This window comes from Hemitrygon akajei, chromosome 14 (genome assembly GCF_048418815.1).
Source record: "Hemitrygon akajei chromosome 14, sHemAka1.3, whole genome shotgun sequence".
NCBI classification, from domain to species: domain Eukaryota; kingdom Metazoa; phylum Chordata; class Chondrichthyes; order Myliobatiformes; family Dasyatidae; genus Hemitrygon; species Hemitrygon akajei.
Window position 1 is genome coordinate 10,970,372 of NC_133137.1, and position 14,807 is coordinate 10,985,178.

General features: G+C 39.1%; 1 long non-coding RNA gene across 2 annotated transcripts; it reads right to left on the reverse strand.

Annotated features, from left to right (window-relative positions):
- Nucleotides 1-2,255: 2,255 nt before the first annotated feature.
- On the reverse strand, nucleotides 2,256-8,632 carry LOC140738959 (uncharacterized). 2 transcript variants are annotated; one of them, XR_012101487.1, is made up of 3 exons: nucleotides 8,561-8,632; nucleotides 5,369-5,464; nucleotides 2,256-4,902 (listed from the first exon to the last, which is right to left on the reverse strand). It is a non-coding gene; the product is annotated as an uncharacterized lncRNA (long non-coding RNA). The 2 variants fall into 2 exon arrangements; XR_012101486.1 differs by having other exon boundaries at nucleotides 2,256-2,879; nucleotides 4,994-5,464.
- Between the last annotated feature and the right edge of the window lie 6,175 nt (nucleotides 8,633-14,807).

The window sequence follows — 14,807 nt, forward strand, 5'->3', positions numbered from 1 at the left end:
GAGGCATTTGCTCCAGACTTCAAGGCGAGTGCTCCTGGGTTCAAAACCAGACAGCTCTTTGCACACTTTCCATCTGTGCTGGGTTGTGCGTGGAGCAACAACTCGGCCTTGTTAAAAAAAACAGACAAAAATGCTAAAGAAACGGCAAGGTTGCTGTTGGATGCAGCACAGGGCAAGGAAAGGAACAACAACTTGATATTCTGTGGCTGTTGTTTAGAATTTAAGTTACAAACGAAAGGTGTAAAATGACAACATTTCTTCACAAATATTCTATTCATTCAGTGACTATCACTTATTTTGCCTTGACAGACTGAGGTTAACTTTGGGCAATGAATATTGAGACCATTCTTAAAGACCACAGTAGGTGAGTTCATTGACTGGCTGTTCTGTAAATAATATATTGTCACTTTGATCGGGTGAAAGCAATATTCCGAAAATTGTTTTACAAGTGCCCATGTTTCTGAATCGCTGCCTGGATACCAGCGCACAGCAGCACGGGTTTAACAAATGGCCAGCAGCTCAGAACAAATGCTTAATATGAATCATAACATTTGGTCGAGAGTAAATATGGTTATACAAATTCTTCTATGGCAACCATGGCAATTCAGATATTTCATTGACTAGAGCAAGCAGCCCTAAATTAAAACACATGCTTTAACAAAGGGCGGAAATCATTACGAAAATGATAAAAGCAAGCGGTACTTGGTCTTAATTGTTATTACTATTAATCTTCTCTGAATAGAATTTAGTCCATCCTTATGTGGCTACTGAATCATAAAAGGGATATGTCACACTGAAGAGCAGGCAGTGAACTGGAAGGAACAAGCTCTAGAATTGCAGGGCTGACAGCATTGGATAATTTGACAGTTTTTTTGGAATATTTTAGAATAACATCTCTTTTTTTAAAAAAAAGGCACGGGAAAGCCAAATTGAAGGAATACATCCTGAAAATGAAAATGGAAAAGAAATCAGCAGGCAGTGCTAATCAAAGTACTTGGATAGCAAAACAAATAAATAATTGGTGAAAATGAGTTACCTCACTCTTTAGAGGATAATCTAACAGTGTCTGTGCTTGGCATGAAATTAAGAGCAGCACGTTTTAAGTCTGCTTGTTCTGATGGATGTGTTGATTAACACTGAGAGATGGTAACATGTGCATCGCTGGTAGCTGTCACCAGTTACTACCACCTCTAAGCAGCTGATGATTGTTTTTGCAGTGGGCAAAATTAGATGCTGAATGCGTCTGACCTGCAACTAGCATAGCAAACTCACATGACCTATCACATCGTTTTTCATTTGACTGGACAGGATCCAGACATAACAGACTTGAATAGGGCAGCCTGCAGGAACTCCCTGATTGGCTGCAACATGGGCTGTGAAAGATTGCATTAATGTACCTTCCTGCAACTCTGAACCGATAAACTTCTCAACGAGGATAAATGCTAATGAGAAGTATTGTCAGCCAGAACCTGTTTGCCATGAAAAGACATCTTCCTTCCTACAGCTAATCATGATTAATATGAATATATATAATATATAATAAAAGTCCTGCAAAATGTGCTGAGGAAGCAGTGAAACACGGGGGATTGTTGTCAGAATATTAAACATGACCCAAAATAGCACGAGAACAAATTATGGCAAAATTAACTTCACAGTTTCTTTTAAATAACTGCACTCTATTTCAAGACCAGGATTATGTAGTTTCTTTTTTATTATATTAAAGCCAATTTTCCTTTTCAGAAGCCTCATTTTGAAATAACTGTTCCCGGTACAAGTGAAAGCTTAACATTGTAGTAAATTCAGTATTAGGCCATTTATTTTCCTTGAGTTCATTTCATATAGCAACATAGTGGAATCTCATGTGCTAACTATTAATAATGAGTGGTTTCCAATAAAGTTACAAATATAAATACATATTTTTGAAATTAATTTTGATTACACAGCATGAATATTTTGGATCCTCCTCTGAAATTTTAGTGAATAGCAATCATTCCATGTTGTTTTATGTGACTGACCTGTGAAATATATTATACTATAACAGTATGGTAATTAAGCGGAAATTTACGCAACTATTTTCCATGAGCGGTTCATTTAATGCTAAACGTGGCTTTGTGTCAGTAAGAGGGTGAAAGGCCAGTGAGAGATGTATTTTTTTCCACTAAATTGAATTACAATGTTTTTCACTGTACAATTTAACCCAATTAATTGAAGCATTCCCGTGTGCTTTTATTCAATACAAAGTTACACTGAGCCAATTATAAAAAGAGAGATGTAGTTTATTTCCTTTGATGAAAGAAGCACTTAGTCTGAAGTTGAGGATATGCGAAACACGGAGATTACAAAACCACAATTTCAGTGAGGCGACTTGTCATTGTGAGATTAACATGTGGAAATTCATTCAAATCAAATTGTTGTAACACATCACTCACTAAAAGCCAAGAGAAATGTCTCACTAAATGGGCTTAGAAAGTACAATTTAAGCTAACTGTAATGTAATTAGAGTATTTGTCGCGGTCCTCTTGGGAATTAAACTAAAACCAGCAACATTTAGTTATTGCAGCATTAGTAACTTTTCATCTTAAACTTAATCTGATACCCTTCCCCCCTCCTTTGCTCAGCTAATTATTACCCGGTAATTATTGGGAGTTTATGAGACCTGTTCCCTGTGTCAAAATACTGTAACTAGCCTTGCCTAACCAACTAAACTCTGCTTTAAGAAACAGATTAACGAAGGTGTCTCCACATCATCCAATTAGGCACTGTTTTCACAGTGGCAGCAGCAGTAACATACAGAGTCAATGGATCGGATTTGTGAGGCCTTCAGAGAGAATTCAGAAACTCTGTAAAAGTTGGTGAAAGTGCCCACTGAGGAATACATTCTGAGAATAAAATATAATTTTTATTAATATCAAGTATTTTGAAATGATTCAGTAATCTATGAATAGTGTGTAAAAATAAACACATAAATCAGACACTTGCTTCTAAGTGTGCTCTGATCTGCATTCATAATGAAAGAAGTATTTTGTGCAATTTACCACATACCACACAAAGGCTATCAAACGCTATCATGTCTTCTGTTTTATCTCCTGAGAAGCAAATTTGACAGTGAGATTAACAAAGAAATCAGAATATATCAACACTTGGATCAGGCATCTGGAAACTCATGGACAGGAAGATTGAAACTCAGTAAAATAATTTCTCCGACTCTGATGGAAAATTGAGAATTCACAGGAATTTTGAATGCATCTCTGATCTTTGTTCTCTCTCACTAGCGGTTTCCTAATGCTTGCTGCAAGCAGCCATTTTGTGATTAATTAGATTTCGATTTAATTAGTGATGACATCACACTATTAAGACAAAAAGGAGTCTATTTCTTTAGCCCTTCCTCCATGTACATAATAACAAACAGCAGCTCAGTCACGTTACTGGCCTGTTAAATTTGCTGGTAAATATATCTTGTACAACATTTTTAAAAAAATATTTTGCTGTGCTATTTGTGTCTCAGTTCACAGCCATCACAATAACGGATATGTTGGTTGACGAGCAGCGATCAGTCAGATAACAGAACTTGATAACGTTACTTCCTCCTGGGAATGGAAGCTGGTTCATCAATTAGCGAGAAGCAATGGATTTGACTCCAGACCGTGATTATTGTCACGTACTTTGTTAAATGTTCACAAGTTATTTTTTTTTGGAAGATTTTGGATTTGGAATAATATGTTTTTTTTGTGTATTAAAGCAGTAGGTAGGGGGGAGGGGGTGTGGGAGGACAACATACACTTGCAGTGTGCTAGTTGCAAGGTTGTAACAATGACGGGTTGAGAGGATATAGTAAACCACAAGAGCAAAGTTTGAATAGTTTATCAATGTCATCTCACCCCTGAAACGTGCCATTGATTTGGAATATACTCCAAAGTCATGATTTATCTTTTTCCATTTATCATCTTAACTATTACCTGTTTCGTTTCCTCTGAGCCGGAGTTAGAATAATAAATGACAATAGGGTTGCACTACTGAATCACCCCAGTCAAGAAGAGGTGATGGCACACTGTCCTCTTTGTAAAGCAGCAAAACATAGGGTTTGATTAATTTAATAATTCTGGGGATATCATCATTTGTTTACATTTTATGTCTCCTAACTCGCATATTTTATGCTCAGTAAAGCATATAATGCATACCTTTTCAAACATTAAAAGTATGATCAAAAAAAACTTTAAAGACAAACATTCAGTCAAAGTTCCCTTCACCCTGCATTACTGAGTGCAACCCTTGACTTCTTATGGGGAAACAATAGGTCATTTTGTTTTATATATGAGAAAATGAAAATGGAGACTGCTTTCTGTCAATGGTTCTTTAATACCCCTGGGCAGTGCAATACTTCAGTGCTGAGCAAAAACGTACTGCAGCTGGAAGAATGAGTGGAGAGAGTTAGCTGCCCATTTTAATGCCATTTGATTCAATTTTGTTCAATAATCATCACTACCAATACCACTAAATGAAAATGTATAACTTGTACATCAAGAGTTCAATATTGAGGAATCCAATTCTTAACACATGATTAGCTTTTTAAAGGCACAGCACATGAAGTGAAAAATCTCTCACAATTAAACCAACAGTAAATGCTTTTCTTCCTCCCCCGTTAGGCATGCTGTTCCCCAAATATCAGCTATAAATTCTCCCTTCAAGGAATCTGGTACTTTTTTTTACACACCATACTGAAAATTGCCGCTGCTTTGCATAAGGATCAGGCAAATTGCTAGAAATTTTCTCGCATAGCAACACAGTCTCTTGGCAGGCTGCCGGGCACACTTGCACAAAACACTTACCATGGCTCCCTTGTGTCAAAATATGTTAATTTCTAGCAACAGCTTTTTAACTTAAGTTTTGGTCCAGGCCCCCAACCTGTTGAAATAAACATTTGCTCTTTCAGAAGAAATGACATGTTTTATGCAGACTTTGCATTTTCATTGCATCTCAATGAATTTAATCTTACCTTTGTTATTTTGATTTTTTTTGAATTAAGAAAACCGTAATAAGAGGTAAAATCTTCAGAGAATATTGCTGGTTCAAATGTGAACTGCTGTGGTGTTTTATTTCATTCGCAAAAGTGCATCTTATTCTGATCTTTAAACAGAAAATGTATTGATTCCCTCGAGGAAAAGATCCAAGTAGATACCTTTTTTGTTCTTTGACATTCAAGATCCATTTGTCAGCAGACAATAAAAAACTCCACTGCTGTACTGTGAGGGATGGTTGTTCAAAATCACTGATAAGATGAATTGGCAGCATCGATCTATTATAAAGTAGCCATAAGACCTCGCCACAGAAGAACTGCCCTAAATTTGATAATCCCTGCTCCTACACTGACCTGCATTAAGACAATGCCTGGGGCATCGTGCCTTCCTTCTGCTCCACATGGTATCTTCCATGGGGTTGCTCTGTCGTAGTGTTTCCAACGTTGATGCTAATGAATAGGGAAGAGGTCAATCATTTTGTTCTCAGCCGTTGCTCCAAACAATTCTTGCTTTAACCCCAAACCACTCTACTTCATGAATTGTACATTTTTTTTAAAAACTTTACTCTCTGCTTCAAGACACTGTTACAGACCATTAGCGTTGAGAAAATAAAAAAAACTTTTGACTTAAAAATTGCTTCCCTTCATAACAAATCTCAGATTGGTCAATGAGTTTTATGTTACATGTAACTGGGTTATTGTTCAAAAGGATAAAAGGAGAAAATAACTGTTAAGTTAGAACTCAGGCTTTTTTAAAAATGTTTATTTATGTAGAGATGCTAGTGAATATGCATGTGATTGTATGAATATATAAATACAATTTTTGACAACAGGCATGTGAATACCCCAACAGACATAAATGTGTCTAATTTTAATTATCTTTAATAACACCACAGCTGCAGAAGAATGCTTTCAGTGAAGGGGGCTGCTCCATTACAAGGCTGTCTGACCTTGGCTCCTCACTTTCGACATTGCATTGTGTGTTCTGTTGTGAAACATTCATTGTAACACAAGCCAATCCATAATATTCTAAACGCTTCGTTTCCCAACAACTGTGTGTTACAATAAGGATGGAGTGAGTTCTGCTTCAATCATTTTATTTTCACTTAGGGTTTTTTTCGTAAGTGCTTGCAAGTCTCCTCACTTCCAAATTGGCACTTTGCAGAGGCTGCTGGTTAGTTTCCTATTGGGTTTGTCCACTCTTGAACAAATAAATCAATCCACAATACCAACAGAGAGTTATGTTTATTCCCTAGATATAGTGGAAGAAAAACTGGCTCAGCAGTCATAGCATATTATTATAAATTTCTCTTTTTTATATGCCAAATACTTTTATTGAACTACAGAGAAGGTTTTAATATTGACTTAAATACAATTTTGTTTTCTATTTTTGAAATTGGAGCCATAAATTATACCCCAACAAAATAAAATAAACCTAATGACTTTTCCTTTACAATTCACACTACAATGCTGTCATAATCTGTGATTATTTATGAAGCAGTTCAGAAATTAGCCGAATGTTGTCAAATGGAAAAATGGGTATTTAATGGTTGTTAATAACTGTTAACGAATGAAAAGAAATATATATTTGTAATAAAATTAAACAGTGAACTGGCTGAGAAAAATATTAATTACTCCATTATTTTAGTATTTTAATAAAGCATTGAATTACTTTGCAAAAAAAGAGATGCTACCAGGAGCTATCAAGTTAGATCTTGAAAGAAATAAGCAGCTTAGGGTGTCCATAACATTTCTTAGATTTATGAAAATCAAGTTTGCCCCCTTTTTTTCTTTCAATTAAATGGACAACTGTAGTTAATGAAACAAAATAACAGCTAAAGAGAATCGTATTTGCAATTCTGATACAGAGTCGCCATGGATTTTGGCCATAGATGAGAAGAAACAGCAGACAGTGTCAAGGGTCGCATAACAAATATCATCTGCCACAAAGCTTTCTGCCATTGACTGGAGAGAGTGGACCAGCTGTGCTGTTGAATGCCTATTTCAGAGAGCAGCAGCAATCACCCAGTAACAACCTGGGGAGACCAGGTCATACTCTGTTGGGTTTACTTTTATGTATAAATGGTAGTTATCACATAAAATGCATTCTTATTCCATGTACTACTTTGACACCCACTGCCACTTACCACCACACTCTAGGAGCAATTAAAGTCGAAAGATCCATACCAAAAGCCCTTGGCTATCTTAATGAAATCTTTCTGGCTTGCATTGACACTGTGATTTTGTTAATTCTATAACTGCACTGAGTGAATAGCACCAGCCTTAACAATTGGTCCAATCCAATTCCACCTAATTAGATTAAGACCTCTGCAGTTTAACAGACTGGATCAGCGCAAACCAGATACTGTTTGTGAAATAACTTTCAGGACGTAGAGCAGATGATGTGTTTACACCGATTGTAAGTAAACACCTTGTTAATATCGTTTTCAAAGGAAATGCGTAATGATAACATTTTGTTAATCATCTATCATTTGTGTTTCCGTTTGGAAGGGATGCAAGTATATTGCAATTAATTGGAATATTTCCACCGCTCTGTTAGACCTGTTCTCATGCTATTTCATAGCTGTCAGGTCAAAACCCTGGAACTCCCCACCTAACAACAGTGCAGAGCACCATCACTACACCAACAGGAATGGTGCAAGCGAATTAAATGTGACTGAGCCTGAGTCTCAAGTTTTCAACCCCACAATATTTCCATCACCTCACAAACTGTTTACTGTCACACGGATCCAAATAAACTTGAGGCCCTGTTGTTACAGCCATCTGACGAGGCGGAATGGTTTGTGAGTGAGAAATAGGTCCCCACATTAGATCAGGGGCTTTACCTTTCAGCTCCTTCCTAATGGTCTTATTCTTAAAAATCCATGTGACAGTTCATAAATATTGGAATAGAAGTAAATAACCTAACAAAAAGTAAAGATTACTTTCTTAACTTAAAGAACACATTTATCTAAAAGACACATCTGTTGAAAATTAATTAGAAACATGAACAAGATCAACAATTAGAATGATCTTGCATCCATTTATTTTTTTCCATCCAGATTGGTCGCCACATTCAAATGAATGGGCTGGTCTAGAAATGTGCCCCCCCCCATTGGCTGGAATAAAGCAGAGGGACCAAGTACATTGACCTAAATTCAAGGCCATTTGAAACCATTCCGGGATTTCATGGTGAGTTCAGTACAGAGAGAGAGGGCTCAAAGGAACAGGCACCTGAGGTCCTACATCTTCCACACTTCTCTGCTTCGATAGTCAGTCTTAGAAACCACAAAGATCTGACCCATTAATCCATCTGTTCTGAATTGTCAGTAAAATATAAATAGGTTTCAGGCCTTTAGCTATCTGTCTGCTTCTCAAGGGTAGGCAGGGATGGATATGAAGTGTTGACCTTTCCAACGACATCTGTCTTGCAAATAATTAATAAAAATGAACTACTTGGTTACCTAGGTTTATGTTATTGAATACTTCAATTTGTAGACTTTAAATCTTTTGTTTTTAATTACCAGAAAAGAAAGGCATACTTACTTTCTTGTTCTCACAATGTCCTCAAATGCTTAGAGCCAACAAAGGACTTTTGAAGTATAGTTACTATTACAATGTAGTAAATGAAGCAACCAGTTTACATAGAGCAAAGTCCCACAAACTTTAGTGGAATATTGTTCAGGTTATTTGTTTTTGTGCTCAAGAGAATAATTACCTTTTTCTTTATGAAGTGGTGACCTGAATCTTGCATGGCCTCTCTAGAGAGAGCAAATAAAGCCTTGGTTTCACATTCTCTTGGAAAGACAGCACCTTCGTCAACGTAAGTGTCTGTCAGCACCATGTCAGACTTGACTTGTGCTCAGACCACTGGAATCTAGTGGGAACCCACAATGTCCTTGACTCTGAGGTGAGAGTGTTTAAAAAAAAACACTTAATACAATATAATTAATGCATACTGTTTTCTCAAAGCATAATTAATATGTAGAAGTGGGACGTTCTACAGCAATTTTCTTTTGCTTGAAATGCTCTGAGTAGATTCTTTAAAAACTAACCTTATCATTTAAGTTAAAAATCACTATCATTGACCCCAGTCGTTAATTGCAAGTATTCAAAGCAGAAACTACAGATAAATAAATGGCTTTAATCTTAGGAACAGAGAAATCCAACATATTCATGTTTCTGTTGTTGTGTGTGATGATAGTAGAACAGATCAGAGGAAATTGGTGGTGGAGGGGAAGGTTTACCTTAACTTAGTACAATAATGGAGGATTGTACAGTTTTGGCAGAGTAGACTGAAGATGGATGAGACATGATGTGGCTCTGCTACATCTGATGCGCACCAGATAGTTTGACTATACCAGGGACAATGACCTGGAATGAAAATGATGACAGTTTTACTGCCCACTAGGGTATTAGAGGTGGTGAAGATCATTGCAAGTTCAGAAGTTGCAAAATCGTTTGGCCAAGCTCCAGGGAGTTTGCAAGTGCTGTTCGTAATACTATGGGATTTCTCCCCTCACCAATGATCCATGAGAAAGAGCAGAATATGGAACGTAATTGATATGAGATTCAAAGGAGCAGCCTTGTCAATGACATTAGAGAGAAGAAATAATAAGATGACTGATAAGACTCCTAATCAGAATCACGTTTAATATCACTAGCACATATTAAACCTGTTCTGCAGCAGCAGTACAGTGCAATATATATGAAAAACTAGCCATGGGTATGGGTAAGAGACTTTATATTGAAGAAGAGTTACAGGGAGGGAAGGGCAATAGTAAATTAAGGGATAGAAGGTAAATGGAGGTCAGGACATAGAGCATCAGATGATTGAGGAAGTGGAGTGACTGAGTACACAAGCTTTGGGAGAACAGAAGGGAAGAAATCTCAGTGGGAAAGTCGGGGATGAAAGCAATGCACCCAAATGAAGAGTGACTGCCAAGCCATGCATCTGAATATACTCAGGAATTTGGATTACATTTATAAAATCAAGATTAGAACAGACAGGTCTTGGTTGTAATGTTGATCTCTTCATTGTCTCCTGGTGCCTTGAATCAAATGGGTCATAAGGTTTCTTTACAAGTTATATACTCCAACTATTACAATAAAAGTCAAACCAATAGCAAGCCGACAGGAGCTTCAGCTGATCGATAAACTCAGCAGATATTAAATCGCTCCAAAATACAAGGATCTCAAATACAACAGACATTGTCTCACAGCAAAGAGAAAGTTGGAGACTGGAAATCTGAAATTAAAACAGAATCTGTGTTTCCAGCAGTCCCTTTAATTTCACATTCCCAGCAACCACTGCAGCTAGTAGTTCCTACAATGTTTCCCCATCTCTTCTGTTCTCATTCATCTCTGTCGACTTACAACTCCACCGGACTGGTCACTTTTGATTATCACTCTCCTTCTTCAGTACCAATACCATTGGGTCATCCAAATTCTCATGTTCATCACCTATCATGGTCATTCCTATTTGTCACTGATGAAAGGTTTTTGACTTAAAATGTTAACTCTGTTTCTCCCTTCACAGTTACTGCCTCATGGGGTATTTCCATATTTTCTGCTTTTCAAAAAGAAATTCTCCCTTCGGGGCACTCTTTAGTGAGTAAGGCCATTGATCCATTGACTATCCTGCTTTTGATATCTAGCTCTCGCCTTCATTTCCTTTCAGTCACCAGCATCAACACCTTCTACTTTTGACTGTTCTCCATCTCCCTCAACCCATCTATTGTTCTAACCCTTGTCCATACCTTTGACACTTCAAGTCAATTATTCCAGTTCTTCTTATTCCCCACCTTCCATGAACTGTATCTCTGAACACCTACCCCGTGCCCATCATATTGATGTAATTATGAAGAGACCATGCCAGCAGCTATGTTTTATTAAGAGTTTAAGTCAATGTGTTACATCACCGAAAGCTCTAACAAGTTTCTACTTGTGTACCATAGAGAGCATTCTAACTGGTTGCATCACCATCTGGCATTGAGGAGCCAAACACAAGAGATCAGAAAAGGCCGCAGAGGGTTGTAAATTCAGCTGAATCTAACCTGGATGCCAGCCACCCCACCATCAAAGACATCTTCAAAATGTGATGACTCAGAGAGGCGGCTTCCACCATTAAGGACTCCCGTCACCCAGGACATGCTCTCTTCTCATTACTGCAATCAGGGAGGAGGCACTGGAGCTGGAAAACACACACTCAATATTTTAGGAAAGCTTCTTTCCCTGTGCCATCAGATTTCTGAGTGGTCCTTGAATCCATGAACACTACCTCAATATCTTTGCTCTCTTCTTGCACTACTTATTTATATAGCTATTATTGCAATTTATGATATATTTTATGTATTGCACTATACTGCTGTCGCAAAACAACAGATTTCTCAATAAACAGCATGTCAGTGCTAATAAACCTGCTCCTCTCTCGGGAAATGTGCCCTTTTCTTCTTCAGTAGGGAAGAACAAGCAGTGAGAGCACATGGTCCTATCAGGAGTAGGAGTTTGTAGATAATTCAGGGTGATGTCGGCTTCTCCTGCATCATTTATTGGACACCACATTTGAATTCAGAGGTGCACCACAACCACAAGATCTTTCGCCCTCTGAGTATGCAAAGGTAGTTTGACTGATGTCCGTGAATCAGTCGTTCATTCTGATAATTAGGTAATTCACCACACCAAAGGCCTACTTTGCCTGCTTGGCCCTTGAGCCCAATGCGTAACCCATACACTTGAGCCCAATGCGTAACCCATACACTTGAGGCCAATGTGCTAAAACTGCACCACACCCACACCCTAATAAAGCAGAGTGATTTTATGCTGAAGCAATCCTTTGTCTGTACACACCATTCAGGAGGAGTCCTGTGGTGTAATACAGAGCAGTTTGAAAGATTCATTATAGTACGCTGGCTGTTTAATTCCACAACAATGCAGGCTCTCCACCTACACCAGTAGCTGCTGTGCAGCAGGAGAAGGAAGGGGTTGGCCAGAAGTGAAGTGCTTTTTCTGGGCAGGCAATACCAGAACGGATCTCAAGGTGCTGCTTTCAATGAACACAGCCCCACTTCTCTGTCCCATAACAATTCACATCTAATTATAAAGATGGTCTTCACTTCCATGCTAGAAAAGATGATCCCAAATTTGGCACATTGAAGTAGGCAAGTTTGGTGCTGGATGCCTCAGTGGAGAATATAGGCTACCTGGCAACCTGTACAACAGACTAACCATTTCACTTGTACTTAACCACCAGCCTTTCCCTGTAGGCTCTCATCTGACTTCTCTGCAATGGAAGTCATGTGGATCCATCCTCTGGGTAGCTAGCATAAAGATTTGAATTAATTCCACTCGCTGACCTTTGTTGAGAAGCACGTACAGCCTCCGGTACCACTGCCTTCCCCTCATGACACTTCTGGGTAAGAGCTGCTCTTGTGATTTGGATTCTTCTAAAAAATACGGGTAACATTAGCAAGGCCAGCTTTATTACCCTTGAGAAGATGGTAGTGAGTCACTACAGTCCTTCTGATGGAAGTGGGTAGGGAGTTCTTGGCATTGGTCTTAGTGAAGGTGAAGGAGATAAGGACATAAGAACATAAGAAATAGGAGCAGGAGTCGGCCATCTGGCCCTTCGAGCCTGCTCCGCCATTCAATAAGATCATGGCTGATCTGGCCAAGGACTCAACTCCATTTACCTGTCTTTTCCTCATAACCCTTAATTCCCCTACTATACAAAAACCTATCCAACCCTGTCTTAAATATCTTTACTGAGGTAGCCTCCACTGCTTCATCGGGCAGGGAATTCCACAGATTCACCACTCTCTGGGAAAAGCAGTTCCTCCTCATCTCCGTCCTAAATCTACTCCCCCGAATCTTGAGGCTAAGTCCCCAAGTTCTAGTCTCACCTACCAGTGGAAACAACTTTCCTGCCTCTATCTTATCTACACCTTTCATAATTTTATATGTGTCTGTATGATCTCCTGATGATATATCTAGGAGAGAAGCCTGCAGGGAGTTGGATTGCTCGGCAGCTGAAGTGTTTCTCCTTGGTGTTGGAGGCTAGGTTCTCAGGATGTAGTATCAGAATGGCCCAAGCAAGCACTTTGTAGATCGCATATCAAAGTCAAAGTCAAATTTATTGTCAGATGCACAAGTAGATGTGTGCATAAGGGCAGTGGAAACCTGACTTGCAGAAGCGTCACAGGCACATCAGCATTCACAAGAAAACCACATACGTCAATTGTGCAGAACTTTTACAAGAAAGAATACAAATTAAACAAAAAATACGAAGTCTATTGTAGTGCAAAGTGATCCTAGTGTCGCCGTTCTGGGCTGACGATTAAGGTTCTGTAGGCTGTTTCAAGAACCGAGTTGTTGAAGGGAAATATTGCAGCCATGTTTTGCCAGCAGATGAAATGAGCCACTTTGCTCTGGATGGTGTCAACCTTCACTTGTCCAGGTGAGTGGCAAGTATCTTATCATATTCCTGATTTGCGATCTTGTGGAGTCTGAGAGGGATCATTCTTCTCTACACTCCAATAGTCAAGGTCTCTGATGCTGCAGAGGAAGAGTGAATGGTCACCCTTGTCGTGATCTACCATCTCTTGCAGCGGACAGTGAAATCGCGTGGAATGACATCCAGCTGCAGCCACAGAACACCTCTGCCTGGAGAGGCAATTGAATATCATTCTGTTTACTGCAGCAATAACTGATCTACGGGAGGAAGTTAGTGGGTTGAGCTGCATCCACGGGAGGAAAGACATTGTTGACATTTCAGATCCATACCCTCAATCAGTACTGGGTCAAAAGAGCGGAGAGCAGTGACATAGGGACTCACAGGCCTCCCGTCGGATAGAGGAGGAAAACTTACAATGTTGTGCAAATGAAAATTGATTTTCCATGAGTGAAACTTGATAATTACCATTTCCAAGCACTGTAGTTTTCCCGTGACTCAGCCATTTTAACCTGGCACTTCTCGTCATGAGTCATCATTGCAACTGTGATGGAATCTTCACATCAGGGCTGTACAGGATAATGACCCGCTCTTTGTCTTTCTGGAGCTTTTCGATTTAACATGGACCATGGTATGCTGGAGGAACCAGCTGTCTTACACTCCCAAGGTAACTTTATTTTACCAACACAGATTGGGATTCCTGAGGTAAATCTGTACTTATATCCTTGCTATGTTTCATTAAAACCCATTCAACCTGAAATCCCTCTGATATTCCAGAGGCAGCTCCCTTTCCTTTTCCAGATAGCCCACCAATCCCAGCCAACGAGACTGCCTGAAATTGCTTACCCAGTCCGCACCAATGCAGGGAGGAGTTACAGGGGTGTCAAACTCATTTTAGGTCACGGTCCGGATTGAGCAAAATGCAGCTTCATGTGGGCCGGATCAGTAGGACGCGTGCGAACGCAGCTTTCGTTGCCTCCGTTTTTTCAGCCTGCTCTCATGTGTCTTAGTCTCTGCTATAACTACAAAGTGTTTCACTTTACAAATTCCGTTTCTCATGAAGAAGACTGCCGAGCAAGACTGCCGAATAAACACTAAAAACCCTGAAAACCTGGTACCTGAATAAACTCAGCATTAGCCATATCATACGCCATAGGCGCTTCAATTACTGGGGCCAGCTTTAATAGTAATTAGATATTATCTCGCGGGCCAAAGATAATTCCACCGCGGGCCGGATTTGGCCCGCGGGCCTTGAGTTTGACATATATGAGTTACAGGAATCTGAAGACACATACGCAACATTTTAGGAATAACTTCTTCCTCTCTGCCATCAGATTTCTGAAC